Source organism: Chlorocebus sabaeus, chromosome 4, assembly GCF_047675955.1.
Source record: "Chlorocebus sabaeus isolate Y175 chromosome 4, mChlSab1.0.hap1, whole genome shotgun sequence".
NCBI classification, from domain to species: domain Eukaryota; kingdom Metazoa; phylum Chordata; class Mammalia; order Primates; family Cercopithecidae; genus Chlorocebus; species Chlorocebus sabaeus.
The window spans coordinates 62,412,523-62,425,131 of NC_132907.1; the positions used below are offsets into that span (position 1 = coordinate 62,412,523).

The 12,609-nt window shown below is 43.2% G+C and overlaps 1 protein-coding gene across 1 annotated transcript in view; it reads left to right on the forward strand.

The window, feature by feature from the left end:
* The window catches only part of GOLPH3 (golgi phosphoprotein 3), a 54,403-nt gene that overhangs the window by 15,412 nt on the left and 26,382 nt on the right, over positions 1 to 12,609 (forward strand). The window lies entirely within an intron of this gene.

Here is a 12,609-nt window from a genome sequence, read left to right on the forward strand (position 1 = left end):
AGTTAGAGGTCATGTATACAGCAAATCAAAGTTTTTTACTGTGGGTCTCTGTTTTATATTGTCCTTTCCAAATCTGAATTGGGGTTTGAGCCATCATTATTTTCCACAGTTCTGGATGTTCTGGACTTATAACTGGATCAATCATTTTTGGGCTTGGAGGAGCCATACCATTCTCCTCCCGCTTAATAGGGTAACTTGTTTCAATTCTCCTATATAATTTTGGTGCATTATCTGGGTAGTCGTTGGCAAAAGGAGTCTCTCTACAATCTTTACGCTGTCCAGTACAATTTACTGCAAAGCGTCCCCTAGGGGCCCAATCAATGACAATTCCATGGGAATTATTTTGCAGTACAGCAGCGCCATTTGCAATACAATCTTACCAGGTTAGCACCTCTAGCTTTTCAGACCATTTAGGGGCCTGCCTAGGGCAGGGCTTCTTATTAGGTTTAAATTTATTAATCTGGCTATGTGTCATAACATAGCTGTGCTCAAAGTATTTAATAGTGTCCAAAGATTGAAATGTTCTTCCACTGATTTCCTGAATAGAGGCTTTTGATCCTTTATGTGCAGGGACATAAACCATCCAACTTTGTTTATCATAATTTAAACATCCTGTTGCTGGCCCCAGGCAGATGAGAGGAAAGCCATAACCAGTGGAAACATTTATTAACATTCTTTCCTCCTCTGGATGGGTAGGACCTCCGTTATCTGTTGGTCCAGGCATCCAGACACTATCATTAACATAAACCTCCACCAGGGTGGGAGTCTAACCATGTAACAGGCCTAATCAGTGGTGGGAATGGAATGTAGGCCCAATAAGTGTAATTTTGATCTGCCTCAGCTGCAGGGAGACTCACCACCAGGGAGATTACCGCCATCATAGCTACCATTAGATTACTGGGGGTCAGTGGCTTGTTCTGAGACCTCACTGTTCTCTTCTGCAATGTGAGCTAGACTCTTCATCTGCCCCCAGGCTGGTGGAGTTGCTTGGCGAGTTTTACTGGTTTCTATCTGCTCAACAGAGATGTTCATCTGAGCCATCTGACGAACTGGGGTTGCAGGGATATTCTGAGGTCTTTTCCTCTTCCTTGGATTCTGGTTAATGGCACAGCTTAAGATGTCTTGTGGGTACCCAGACAGGAAGCTGATTCCTGGTGAGATAACAAGCAAACCCTCGACCCCATGCAATGATTTTGCCCTTTTCCCAGGTTTTGATTCTAACGTCCTTCTACCACATGTTTTCCTTCATGAGGATTTATTTTTTCTCCTGTCAAATGCTGCTCTGTTGCTGTTGTAACCTGATCTCTCTCTAGACAAATTAAGAAAATTTGAAGTGATAAGAGCCAAGTGTAGCTGCATTTGGGGAGTAGAGTATTCTCTGTTTCCCCCTTCTGTCTTTTGTTTTTGTAATTGTGATTTTAAGGTTCCATTAGCCCGTTCAACAATGGCTTGACCTTGAGAATTATAGGGTATTCCAGTACTGTGCTCAGTGTGGCATTGTTGAAGGAACATTGTAAAGATTTACTACAGTAGCCTGGGCCATTGTCTGTTTTAATCTTTTGTGGGATGCCCATGGCAGCGACACAGGAAAGTAAATGTCTTTTAGTATGAGCAGCCGCCTCAACTATTTGGCAAGTTGCCCATACTAAAGTTATCTATAGTGACATGGATGTATGCAAATTTCCTGAATGAAGGTATGTGGGTTACGTCCATTTACCACAACATATTGGGGGTTAACCCATGGGTTAACACCAGTCCCTTCATGTGGCAGTTGTAATACCTGGCATTGGGGGCAATGTTGCACAGTGTCCTTTGCCTGTCTCCAAGTAATTTGATATTTTTGTTTAAGTCCTGCTGCATTAACATGTGTTAGGGAGTGAAAATCTTGGGCATTAGTAAGCACAGTGGAAACTTGTAAATCAGCTTGATAGCCCTTACAAGGGACCCGGGAAGATTAGTGTGTGCTCGAATGTGTGTAATACAGAAAGGAAAACAGTGATCATGCACTACCTTTTGTAAAGAAGAAAACAGCTGATGAGTTGTTCATTCACAAGATATTTAATGAGTGCAGTTTCTATGTATTGAGTAGCTTGAACAACATAAGCTGAATCGGAGACAATATTTGCAGGTTGCTTAAAGTCTTCTAACACAGCTATAACTGCCTGTAATTCAGCCCTCTGTGCCGATCGAAAGTCAGTTTGAATAATTCTGTTTTTAGGTCCTACATAAGCTGCTTTTCCATTGCTAGAGCCGTCTGTAAACACAATCACTGCTCCTTCCAGTGGAGCACTACGGGTAATTTTTGGAAGGACCCGTGTTGTTAGCTTTAAAAACTGAAAAATTTTGTTTTTTGTGTAACGACTGTCAAGAACTCCAGTGAAGCTAGCTAAATTTATTTGCCAGTTGACTGAATTAACAAAGGCTTGCTGAATCTGATTTTTGTTCATTGGAACTATAATCTTATCTGGATCTGAGCCACAAGGTTTAACGACTCTAAGGCAAGCTTGCCCAATCAAGATTGCCATCTGATCCAAGTATACTGTGAGTGTTCTGACAGTATTGTGAGACAGAAAAGAACATTCAGCTAAGTCCTCTCTCTGAACTGTAGCCCCTGTAGGAGAATGGAGAGTAGGGAACACAATGAACTGTAATAGTAAACCTGAGTTTATTCTTTTAACCTGGACCTGTCACATTTTTTCTTTTTTTTTTTTTTTTTTTTTTGAGACAGAGTCTGGCTCTGTTGCCCAGGCTGGAGTGCAGTGGCCGGATCTCAGCTCACTGCAAGCTCCGCCTCCCGGGTTTATGCCATTCTTCTGCCTCAGCCTCCCAAGTAGCTGGGACTACAGGCGCCCGCCACCTCGCCCGGCTAGTTTTTTTGTATTTTTTAGTAGAGACGGGGTTTCACCGTGTTAGCCAGGATGGTCTCGATCTCCTGACCTCGTGATCCGCCCGTCTCGGCCTCCCAAAGTGCTGGGATTACAGGCTTAAGCCACCGAGCCCGGCCACATTTTTTCTTCAATCATTTGTAATTCTTCAGCAGCCTTAGGAGTCAGTTCTCGTTTACTATTGAGAGCAGGGTCTCCTCTTAAAATAGAGAACAGATTAAATATAGGATAGGTAGGGATTCCCAAAGTAGGTCTAATCCAATTGATATTTCCTAATAATTTTTGAAAGTCATTTGAAGTTTTCAGAGAGTCTTTTCAAATTTGAACCTTTTAGGGTTTAATTGCGCTTTCCTGAACCTACATTCCCAAATATTGGGAAGGCGTGGCCGTTTGAATTTTTTCTGGTGGTATGAGCAACCCAGCATTGGCTACCACCTCCTGTAAATATGAATAACACTGGATAAGTCGGTCTCAATTTTCAGCTGCACACAATATGTCATCCATATAATGAATGATATACGAATCTGGAAACTGATCTCTCACAGGTTGAATAGCCTTCTCAAAAGTTTGACAAATAATAGGACTATTCTACATACCCTGCGGCAGGACTTTCCAATGATATCTGGCTGCTGGTTCCTTGTTGTTCGTAGCAGGAATAGTAAAAGCAAATTTCTCAAAATCAGACTCAGCTAGAGGAATATTAAAAAAGCAGTCCTTCAAATCTATAATTATTAATGGCCAGTCTCTAGGAATCATGGTGGGGGATGGAAGCCCCGGCTTCAGGGCTCCCATTGGCTGGATTACTATCCACTATCCACTGGTAAGTCGGTTAGCATGCACCATCTGCCAGATTTTTTCTTTATAACAAACACTGGCAAATTTCCATGGAGAAAATGTGGGCTCAGTGTTTCGTTTGTTTAATTGTTCTTTGACTGATTCCTGTAAGGCCCCCAATTTTTCCTGAGAAAGTGGCCACTGCAAACAGGATTTTGGGTCTTCCATTTTAAGGGAATAGGACTTGGAGGCTCAACAGTGACTGCCCCTAAAAATGGTAACCTAATCCTTTTCGGTCATTTTTTACAGTAATCTGTATTGGTTCAGTAATGCCCGTCTTCTGTTTTCCTAGGCCTTTCTTGGGAACATAGCCCATGTTCGACATTATTTTTTGACTAGCTTGACCGTACTGGGGAGAAGGGATTGAAATTTCTGTGCCCCGTTGCTGAAGCAGATCTCTTCCCCATAAGTTACCAGGAATGGGCGTAATTAGAGGTTGTATTGTGCCTTCCTGTTCTTCTGGACCAAGATGTGGAAAGATAAAAGTACTTTGGAAAACTTCTGAAGCAGTTCTGACCCCAACAAGACCCACTGGGGCCTTTCGTTTGGGCCAGATTTTTGGCCATTGATAAAGAGTTATGATCAACACTTCAGCTCCTGTGTCAACCAGACCCTCAAATTGTTTTCTTTAATTAGTGACCATACAAATAGGTCTATTGTCAGAGACTTGATTTACCCAATAGGCAGCCTTTCCTGCTGAATTTGTGCTTCCAAATCCTCCTATTCTTTTTTCTGAGCTTTCTCCTAACTTAACATATGGTAAAAGCAACAGTTGAGCTGTTCTGTCACCTGGATTAGCACTCCAGGGAATAGTGGAGGAGATAACAATTTGAATTTCGCCCTGGCAGTCAGAGTCCACTTGAATTCCCTTTAAGTTTAAGCTGGACCTTCCCAGTATAAGTCCCACCGGGCCGTTTGGCAATGGACCGTAAACTCCTGTTTGGACCTTCCTAGGAGGCTCCCCAGGAAGGAGGGATATGACTTCGGTACAGCATAAATCTACTGCCCCGTTTTTAGCTGTGGAGGGGGACAATTGCTGTACATTTGTACAGGGATAGACTGGGCCGGGAATGTTGTGTTTGGAGTCAGGGATGTCCCGTCCTGAACTGGGAATGCCCTGTTTTGAATTGGGGCCCGGGGCAGGCCCCTCTGTCCATTTCCTGGCAAGGGCTGTCCACTGTTTTCAAACTTTGAATAACATTGATTAGCCCAGTGTTTTCCTTTTTTACGTGCAGGACAGGTACCTGGTTCCCTGCTTTTTCCTCCTGAGTTTTGCCTTTTTTGGCTCTTTGTACACTCTCTTTTTGTATGTCCTACCTGTCCACAATTATAGCAAAATCCAGGGAACACGCATGTGTTTTTTGTTACCCTTAGTCCAGCCATTGCCTGAGCAAGGAGGCTGGCCTTATATAAGTGCCCCCTAATGCCATTGCAGGCTTTAATGTATTCACTTAAAGTTTTTTCATCATTTGGATCTGCCTTTCCCTTAATAGGTCTAATTGCTGCCTGACATGCTGTATTAGCATCTTCATAAGCAAGCAGCTGAATGATCATTTTTTTGGCATGAGAATCTGAAATAACGTTTTGAGCCGCATCTTGCAAACGGGTGATAAAATCTGGATAAGGCTCTCTTGGACCCTGTCGAACTGAGTTAAAAAAAAGGATAAGTAGTACCAGGGTCGTGAAATTTTTCCCAGGCTCTTAGGCATATAGTTCTGAGCTGATCAACAGCCTCATCACCCATTACCATCTGTTAATTTAGAGTACCCCATGCCTGTCTGATTCCAAGCAATTGATCAGATGTGATGTTAACGGGAGGTTGGGCTTGAGCATTTCTGCATGCCTGATTTGTTGCTTCATCGTCCACCAGGTTTTAAATTGGAGAAATTCAGTGGGGGACAGGGTGGATCAGGCTAATGACTCCCAATCCGTAGGTAGTAAGCACCGGTTATAAGCCACAGATTGTAACAAGGAATGAACATAAGGAGAATTTGACCTATATCGTCCAATTGCTTGCTTTAAGTATTGTAATATTTTAAAAGGAAATGGCTCCCAGCATGCTTGAGCATGTTCTCCAGGCTCCTCAGCTGGTGAAATAATTTCCGGAAACTGCCAAGCATCCAAATCCCCCATTTCTTATGTCTGGTGAATGGATGCTTGGATTGTTCCTGCACCATAATTTGTATTTGGGCAGGCTCACAGCATTCCTCTATTATGATTAACAGGGGGACAAGCCTGGATCATTCCCTCACCTTAACTGGCTGTTGGGCGAGCCTGAAGCTTCCCTTCACCATAGTTAATGGCAGGGTGTGCAACAGTGGGAGCGGCAAGCTGTGTCTCAGGCTCCCGTTCCAAAAATTCATAAGGCTGAGGTGGGGTGGCTGTTCCAGACCTTCCCATAAAAGCACAGTAGGTGGCACTGTTTCTGCAGTAGGTGGAACTGTTTCTTTCATAGGTTTTTGGCAGTTAGAATATATAGTTTCCCGTTTCTCCCCCCTTTTTAAACTAGACTGTGATGGTTCACTTTGCGGACCATCAGACTCCTAATTACTAAACTTTTCTACATCATCCTGAAACTCCTCCTCCTCCTCCTCAGTGTGGAAGGGCTCCAGTGCTGTTTTAATTGCCGACCACACAGACCAAGTGGAGAAGGGAGTATCGTGGCCCTCTTGTTGAGCTCGTTTGAACTCTGATCTGACCTTGTGCCAGTCTTTTACATCCATGGTTCCATATTCTGGGAATCAAGGAAAATACTTTTCTATGAGATGGAACAAAGATATGAGATTTCGGGTACTCACAATTACCCCCACATGGCACAATAACTGCCACACCAGGCTTAAGTAATTAGCAAACTTACTTTCAGCCTGACCCATATTTTCCTGAGGTTACCCTGGAATTCTCCAAGCGCCCTACTTACCCATAGAATAGAGCCTGAAGTGAAAATGTACTTGGGCATCCTTCGTCAGTCATCCTCCATGTTCCATGCTCTGGCGTTTCTTCACCAGATTATTTATAGAGATTACCAGGGAGCCCCATGTTGGGTGCCAGATGTTGGGGAAACCAGCTCCACACCACCCAGCAGGTACCCCAAGTCCACTGGAGACAAAGGGGTTAGAAAGAGACAGAATAAGTGTTTCAAAGGTGAGTCCAGGGGACCAGAGCATTAGAGGCTTGCTCATGGCTCAGAGCTCTCGGGCTCTTCCTAATTTATTGGTTTACAAGCTCTTTGTTCTTAGGGCTGATGGGAGGGGGAGGAAGGGATAAGGAAAAGGATTAATCAGTGAAGGAGAACTCGTGAGTCATTCAATAAGATGTATAGCAGTGGCGGTTTCTGTGAATTTCCTTGAGCAAAGGCATGTGTCTAAACTACTTAAGGTCTTTAGCTTATTGGGACTGAAATGGGTGGAAGCGGGTTTCAGAAGGAGCCAAGGTGTTTGACTATACTCCATTGCTTCAAGGGAGTGTCATCTCCCTGAGCAACCTGTGGAATGCCACTGAGCAGTTACGCTCTCGGGGCATGAAGACATGAATGCAATAAGGAGACTTTTCTCCTCAGAGGCCGCCTGTGGCTCCCCATGGGTGTCTCACACAGGGGAGACCAACTCAACTGGCACCCCAGAATCTCTCTTTCCCACAGATAAATACAGATTTACATGGAATGTTCTCGTGGAAAAAAATTCAAATGAAACAGAAGAATGATGTCTCATTGTTTGTAGTGACTGCATTATAGAACATGTTATGTAATCTTATTAGACCTTTATGTATTACAAAATATAGTCATATTGTGGGTCTTCATTACTTTCTTCTTTAATGGTCTGGAAATCACATGATTACTTTTTTTTTTTTTTTTTTTTTTTTTTTTTGAGTTGGAGTCTTGTTCTGTCACCCAGGCTGAAGTGCAGTAGTGCGAACTTGGCTCACTGCAGCCTCCGCCTTCTGGGTTCACGCCATTCTCCTGCCTCAGCCTCCCGAGTAGCTGGGACTACAGGTGCCTGCCACCATGCCCGGCTAATTTTTTGTATTTTTAGTGGAGACCAGTTTTCACCGTGTTAGCCAGGATGGTCTCGATCTCCTGACCTCGTGATCCACCTGCCTTGGCCTCCCAAAGTGCTGGGATTACAGGTGTGAGTCACCGCTCCCGGCCCATGATTACTTTTTTAGGTCTTTATGTTTGTGTTAGCGGATCATTATATGTGAGGCTGTGCCTTTTTCTAGCTGGCAGCCAATACTCTTAGTTATTTCTTAATACCTAGTGAGACTCTTCACCTTAATCTCACTTCTTAGTTGCTTTCACATCCTTTTTGCCTACCATTGTATATCTAGCATCTAGCACAATGCCTAGTATTGCACAGGTGTTTGTCTTTAGAATGAGTGAGGGAATGCCATTTTATTTTTATCAGTATTATGATAATAATATTGGAATTGGAATTATTATTTCTTTTCATTCTGTGCCTTTGTATCTTAGTCATCTTTATCACCTCTGTTTAGTAATGTCTTGGCACTCAATAGAGTTTATTGAGTTAAAATTATGCTTGAAATATATTACTTCCAGCCAGGTATGGTGGCTCATGCCTGTAAACACTGTGGGAGACCAAGGCAGGAGGATTGCCTGAGCCCAGGAGTTTGAGACCAGCCCGGGGCAACACAGCAATACCCTGTCTCTATTTTAATAATAAAAATATATATTAAACAAATATAAATTTATTACTTCCAATAATTTTTTTTTCCGCAGAGTCTCACTCTGTCACCCAGCCTAGAGTGCAGTTGTATAATCATAGCTTACTGGAGCCTTGAATTCCTGGGCTCAAGTGATCCTCCCACCTCAGTTTATTTTGCGAATTTAAAAAATTACGGTTTTTACTTTATGCAACATTATGCCTCAGCCTCCCAAGTGGGAATGATTTTCTGCTTTTAGAAAATAATACAGAGGCCAGTATCTAATAAATGTTATAGTGACTTGATATAAAACTTACATAGGACTTGTCAAAATGTCCTCAACTTAAAATACTTAAAATACAGTGTGATGCAGTAGTAAAAGTGATGTATCTAGAGGCACAGCTCTGGGGCTCGAGGTAATGCTGCTCTAGAGTGTGAATGTAGTCATATTTCTTACTTTCTCTAAACCTCAGATTTTTCAAATGTAAAAAGGTGATAATATTGTACTAGGTAATCGTAGAACCTAGATGATAATTTATAGATGGCTTTGCAAACTGAAATGTTACTCTCTTGTATTAAATAAAACCTTCGTGTTTCTTACAGAAGAATAAAGGTTGTGGCTTATAGTTAGGTCTTACTAACAAGATGCTGTTAAATATACTTTAAAAAACCACTAATGAAAGCCCTTAAAAATTCATTTGCTTGAGAGGCAGTGTCTGCTCACACTTTGTTTTGTACTCTCTGCTATGAAGTGATCAGTGGCAAGTGTGGAAAGAAAAAAGTGATAACCAGTCAAGCACCCCAGTCTGAAAATCTGAAATTTGAAACGGTTCTAAAATTTGAAACCTTTTCAGTGCTGACATGATACTACAAATGGAAGATTCCATACCTGGCACACTTTGTATCATGCTCAAAACTATTTAAAATATTGTATAAAGTTACATTTGGCTATGTGTATAAGGTGTATGTGAAACACAAATGAATTTTGTATTTAGACTTAGGTCCCATCCCTAAGGTATCTCAATATCTATATGCAAATATTCCAAAATCTAGAATCTGAAACGCTTCTCGTCCCAAGTACAGGGATACTCAACCTGTACCCTCTTCTGTTTTCAGGGGGCTGAAAGGAAGCACACCTAGATCATACTTTTTTTTTTTTTTTTTTTTTTTTTTGAGACGGAGTCTCGCTCTGTCGCCCAGGCTGGAGTGCAGTGGCCAGATCTCAGCTCACTGCAAGCTCCGCCTCCCGGGTTCACGCCATTCTCCGGCCTCAGCCTCCCGAGTAGCTGGGACTACAGGCGCCTGCCACCTCGCCCGGCTAGTTTTTTGTATTTCTTAATAGAGACGGGGTTTCACCGTGTTAGCCAGGATAGTCTCGATCTCCTGACCTCGTGATCCGCCTGTCTCGGCCTCCCAAAGTGCTGGGATTACAGGCTTGAGCCACCGCGCCCGGCCGATCATACATTAAATAAACAGGTCTTGGAAGGCAGGACAGAAAAAGAGAGCCAGGGCTTTGGAGCTGGGTAGACCAATTTCATTTCCTGCTTTGCCTCAGTGCGTGGCAGGTCCTCTGAGCCTCAGTTCCATTATCTTGTGAAACTGGAAGAATAGTGCTTACTTTACAAGGTTTTCTAAGAATTAGAAAAAATGTACACTGAATGCTTAGCACGATTTTAACAGAGTAGGTACTCAGTGTATGGAGAGTGTGACTGTGTGCACTTTAAAAAAGGATTTGGAAGGATACATTCCAAATGTTAATGGAGATTGTCTTGAAGAGGGAATGTGTGAGGGATGGAAGGGGAAGAGAAGGTAGAGACTTAATTTTCTGTCATGTATTTCTATTTGAATTTTATTTGAAAACAAGTGAGAGTACCTGAGAAGTCCGTGTAAGTGGCCAAGAGCACTCAGTTGAAGGAATAGGCGGCAGAAGAGTAACCTGACACAGAGCCATAGCAGGAGCTGCCAGAGCAAAGCCAGGAGAGGGGGGTTGTGGAGCCAGCAGGAGGAGGAGGGAAGAGTAGTGGAGATGGACTTGCTGACGATACCTTCAAGGAGTCTGCTGTGAATGGAAAGGAGATAGAGCAGGGGTGGTCTGGGTCTGTCTCTTATGTGTGATGGTAAATGTGAGAATATTTGAAGGCCAATAGGCAGGTGCTAGTATACATGTTAGATTTTAAGGTATTTTAGCAGGGCAGGAGTTGTGAGCAAAGGTAAATGTGGAAGTAGGAGGGAATGGGTAGGATTAGCTTTAGGCAGACTGTGTACTGTAACCAGACAAAAGAAATTGAGTTTGTTGAGTTGGTTTGATTTTGTGAAGTTATCTGCTGAAAATGAGCTGAGTTTAGAGGTTTGGGGAGAATCGGGTTTTGAAATACCTGATATGGAGAGTGGTAAGAGCTCTGAGTAGGGAAACTGATTTGCCGTGTGTGTGTGTGTGTGTGTGTGTGTGTGTTTGTGTTTTGAGTCGGTTTTTCTCTTGTTACCCAGGCTGGAGTGCAATGGCATGATGTCGGTTTACTACAACCTCCTCCTCCTGGGTTCAAGCGATTCTCCTGCTTCAGCCTCCCGAGTAGCTGGGATTACAGGCATGCACCACCACGCCTGGCTAATTTTGTATTTTTAGTAGCAATGGGGTTTCACCATATTGGTCAGGCTGGTCTTGATCTCCTGACCTCAAGTTATTCATCCGCCTCGGCCTCCCAAAGTGCTGGGATTACAGGCGTTGAGCCACTGTGCCCAACCCCAGTATCGTTAAAGGTTTAGTTTACGTTGGAGATAGTACATGTCCTGAGATTACAATATTTTTTTACATCAGTTCAGAAACACAGGTACAGATATGGAGAAAGTGACAGTTGGATTGATCCGAGGCTGGAGTTTTGCTAGTTGAATGCAGTGGAAAACAATGGATGTGTTTAGAAAACTAGTAAGGGTGTAGTTGAAGATAGTGTACTCTGGCCTTATTTGCCTATCTTTGAATTGAGATCGATAATAATAGCACTTAGTTCAGAAGGTTGTTGTGAAGGTTGAAATGAGCTCCCACAGTACTTAGTACTCAGAAGAGTGCTTTGCACATGGTATGTGCACAGTAACTTACTGTGCTGGGTGGGGATGAGGGAAAGAATGGAGGAGACTGGTGGGTAAAAAGGAGGGAGGCTGAGGATTGGAATCCCCATAAGGATGATGAAAAGTTACTTGTGGATTGAATTTCCTAGTTGGATTTGGTTCTCATCGATAGGTAGTGGGTTTAAGGCTGCTGATGTCCATGTTTCTAGGGAGTGACAGGTAAGATCCCTGGTTTTGAGTGAAGACCTTGAGAATAGAGGCCCCGGTGATCAGGGGCCTGGCTACTACTACTGTGAAAAAACACATTCTGCGTTACAAATTGCTTAAAAGGGAACTTTTCAAATATAATCATAACTTGGTTAACACCAGTAACTTACATATGTGGATGGGGCCCAAATCCAAGCATTATTTAGTTATTTACTGGTTTTGTTATCTGTCTCAGTTTATTTGGGCTGCGTAACAGAATACATAGACCAGAGATCCCTAACCTCTGGGCTGTGGGCGGGTACTGGTCTGTGGCCTGTTAGGAACTAGGTTGCACAGCAGAAGGTGAGGTGCTGGCGAGCTTTACTGCCTGAGCTCCGCCTCCTGTCAAATCAGCAGCAGCATTAGATTCTCTTAGGAGTGTGAACTCTGTTACGAACTGCGCATGTAAGGGATCTAAGGTAGGCATTCCTTATGAGAATCTTAACTAATGCCTGATGATCTGAGGTGGAATAATCTCATCCTGAAACCATCCCCCTCCCTCCTCCAGTCCGTGGAAAAAATTGTCTTGCCTGAAACCAGTCCCGGGCACCAAAAAGGTTGGGGACTACCACAGTAGACAGTGTGGCTTATAAACAACAGAATTTTTTTTTTTTTTTTTTTTTTTTTTTTTTTTTTTTTTTGAGACAGAATCTCACTCTGTCACCCCAGGCTGGAGTGCAGTGGTGCAATCTCCATTCACTTCTGCCTCCCTTCTCTTGATTCTCTTGCCTCAGCCTCCCAAGCTGGGATTACAGGTACACACCACCACACCTGGCTTATTTTGTATTTTTACTAGAGACAGGCTGAGACCACCAGGCTACTCTCAAACTCCTGACCTCAGGCGATCCGCCCACCTCAGCCTCCCAAAGTGCTGGGATTACAGGCATGAGCCACTGTGCCCAGCTAACAAAAGGAATTTGTTTCT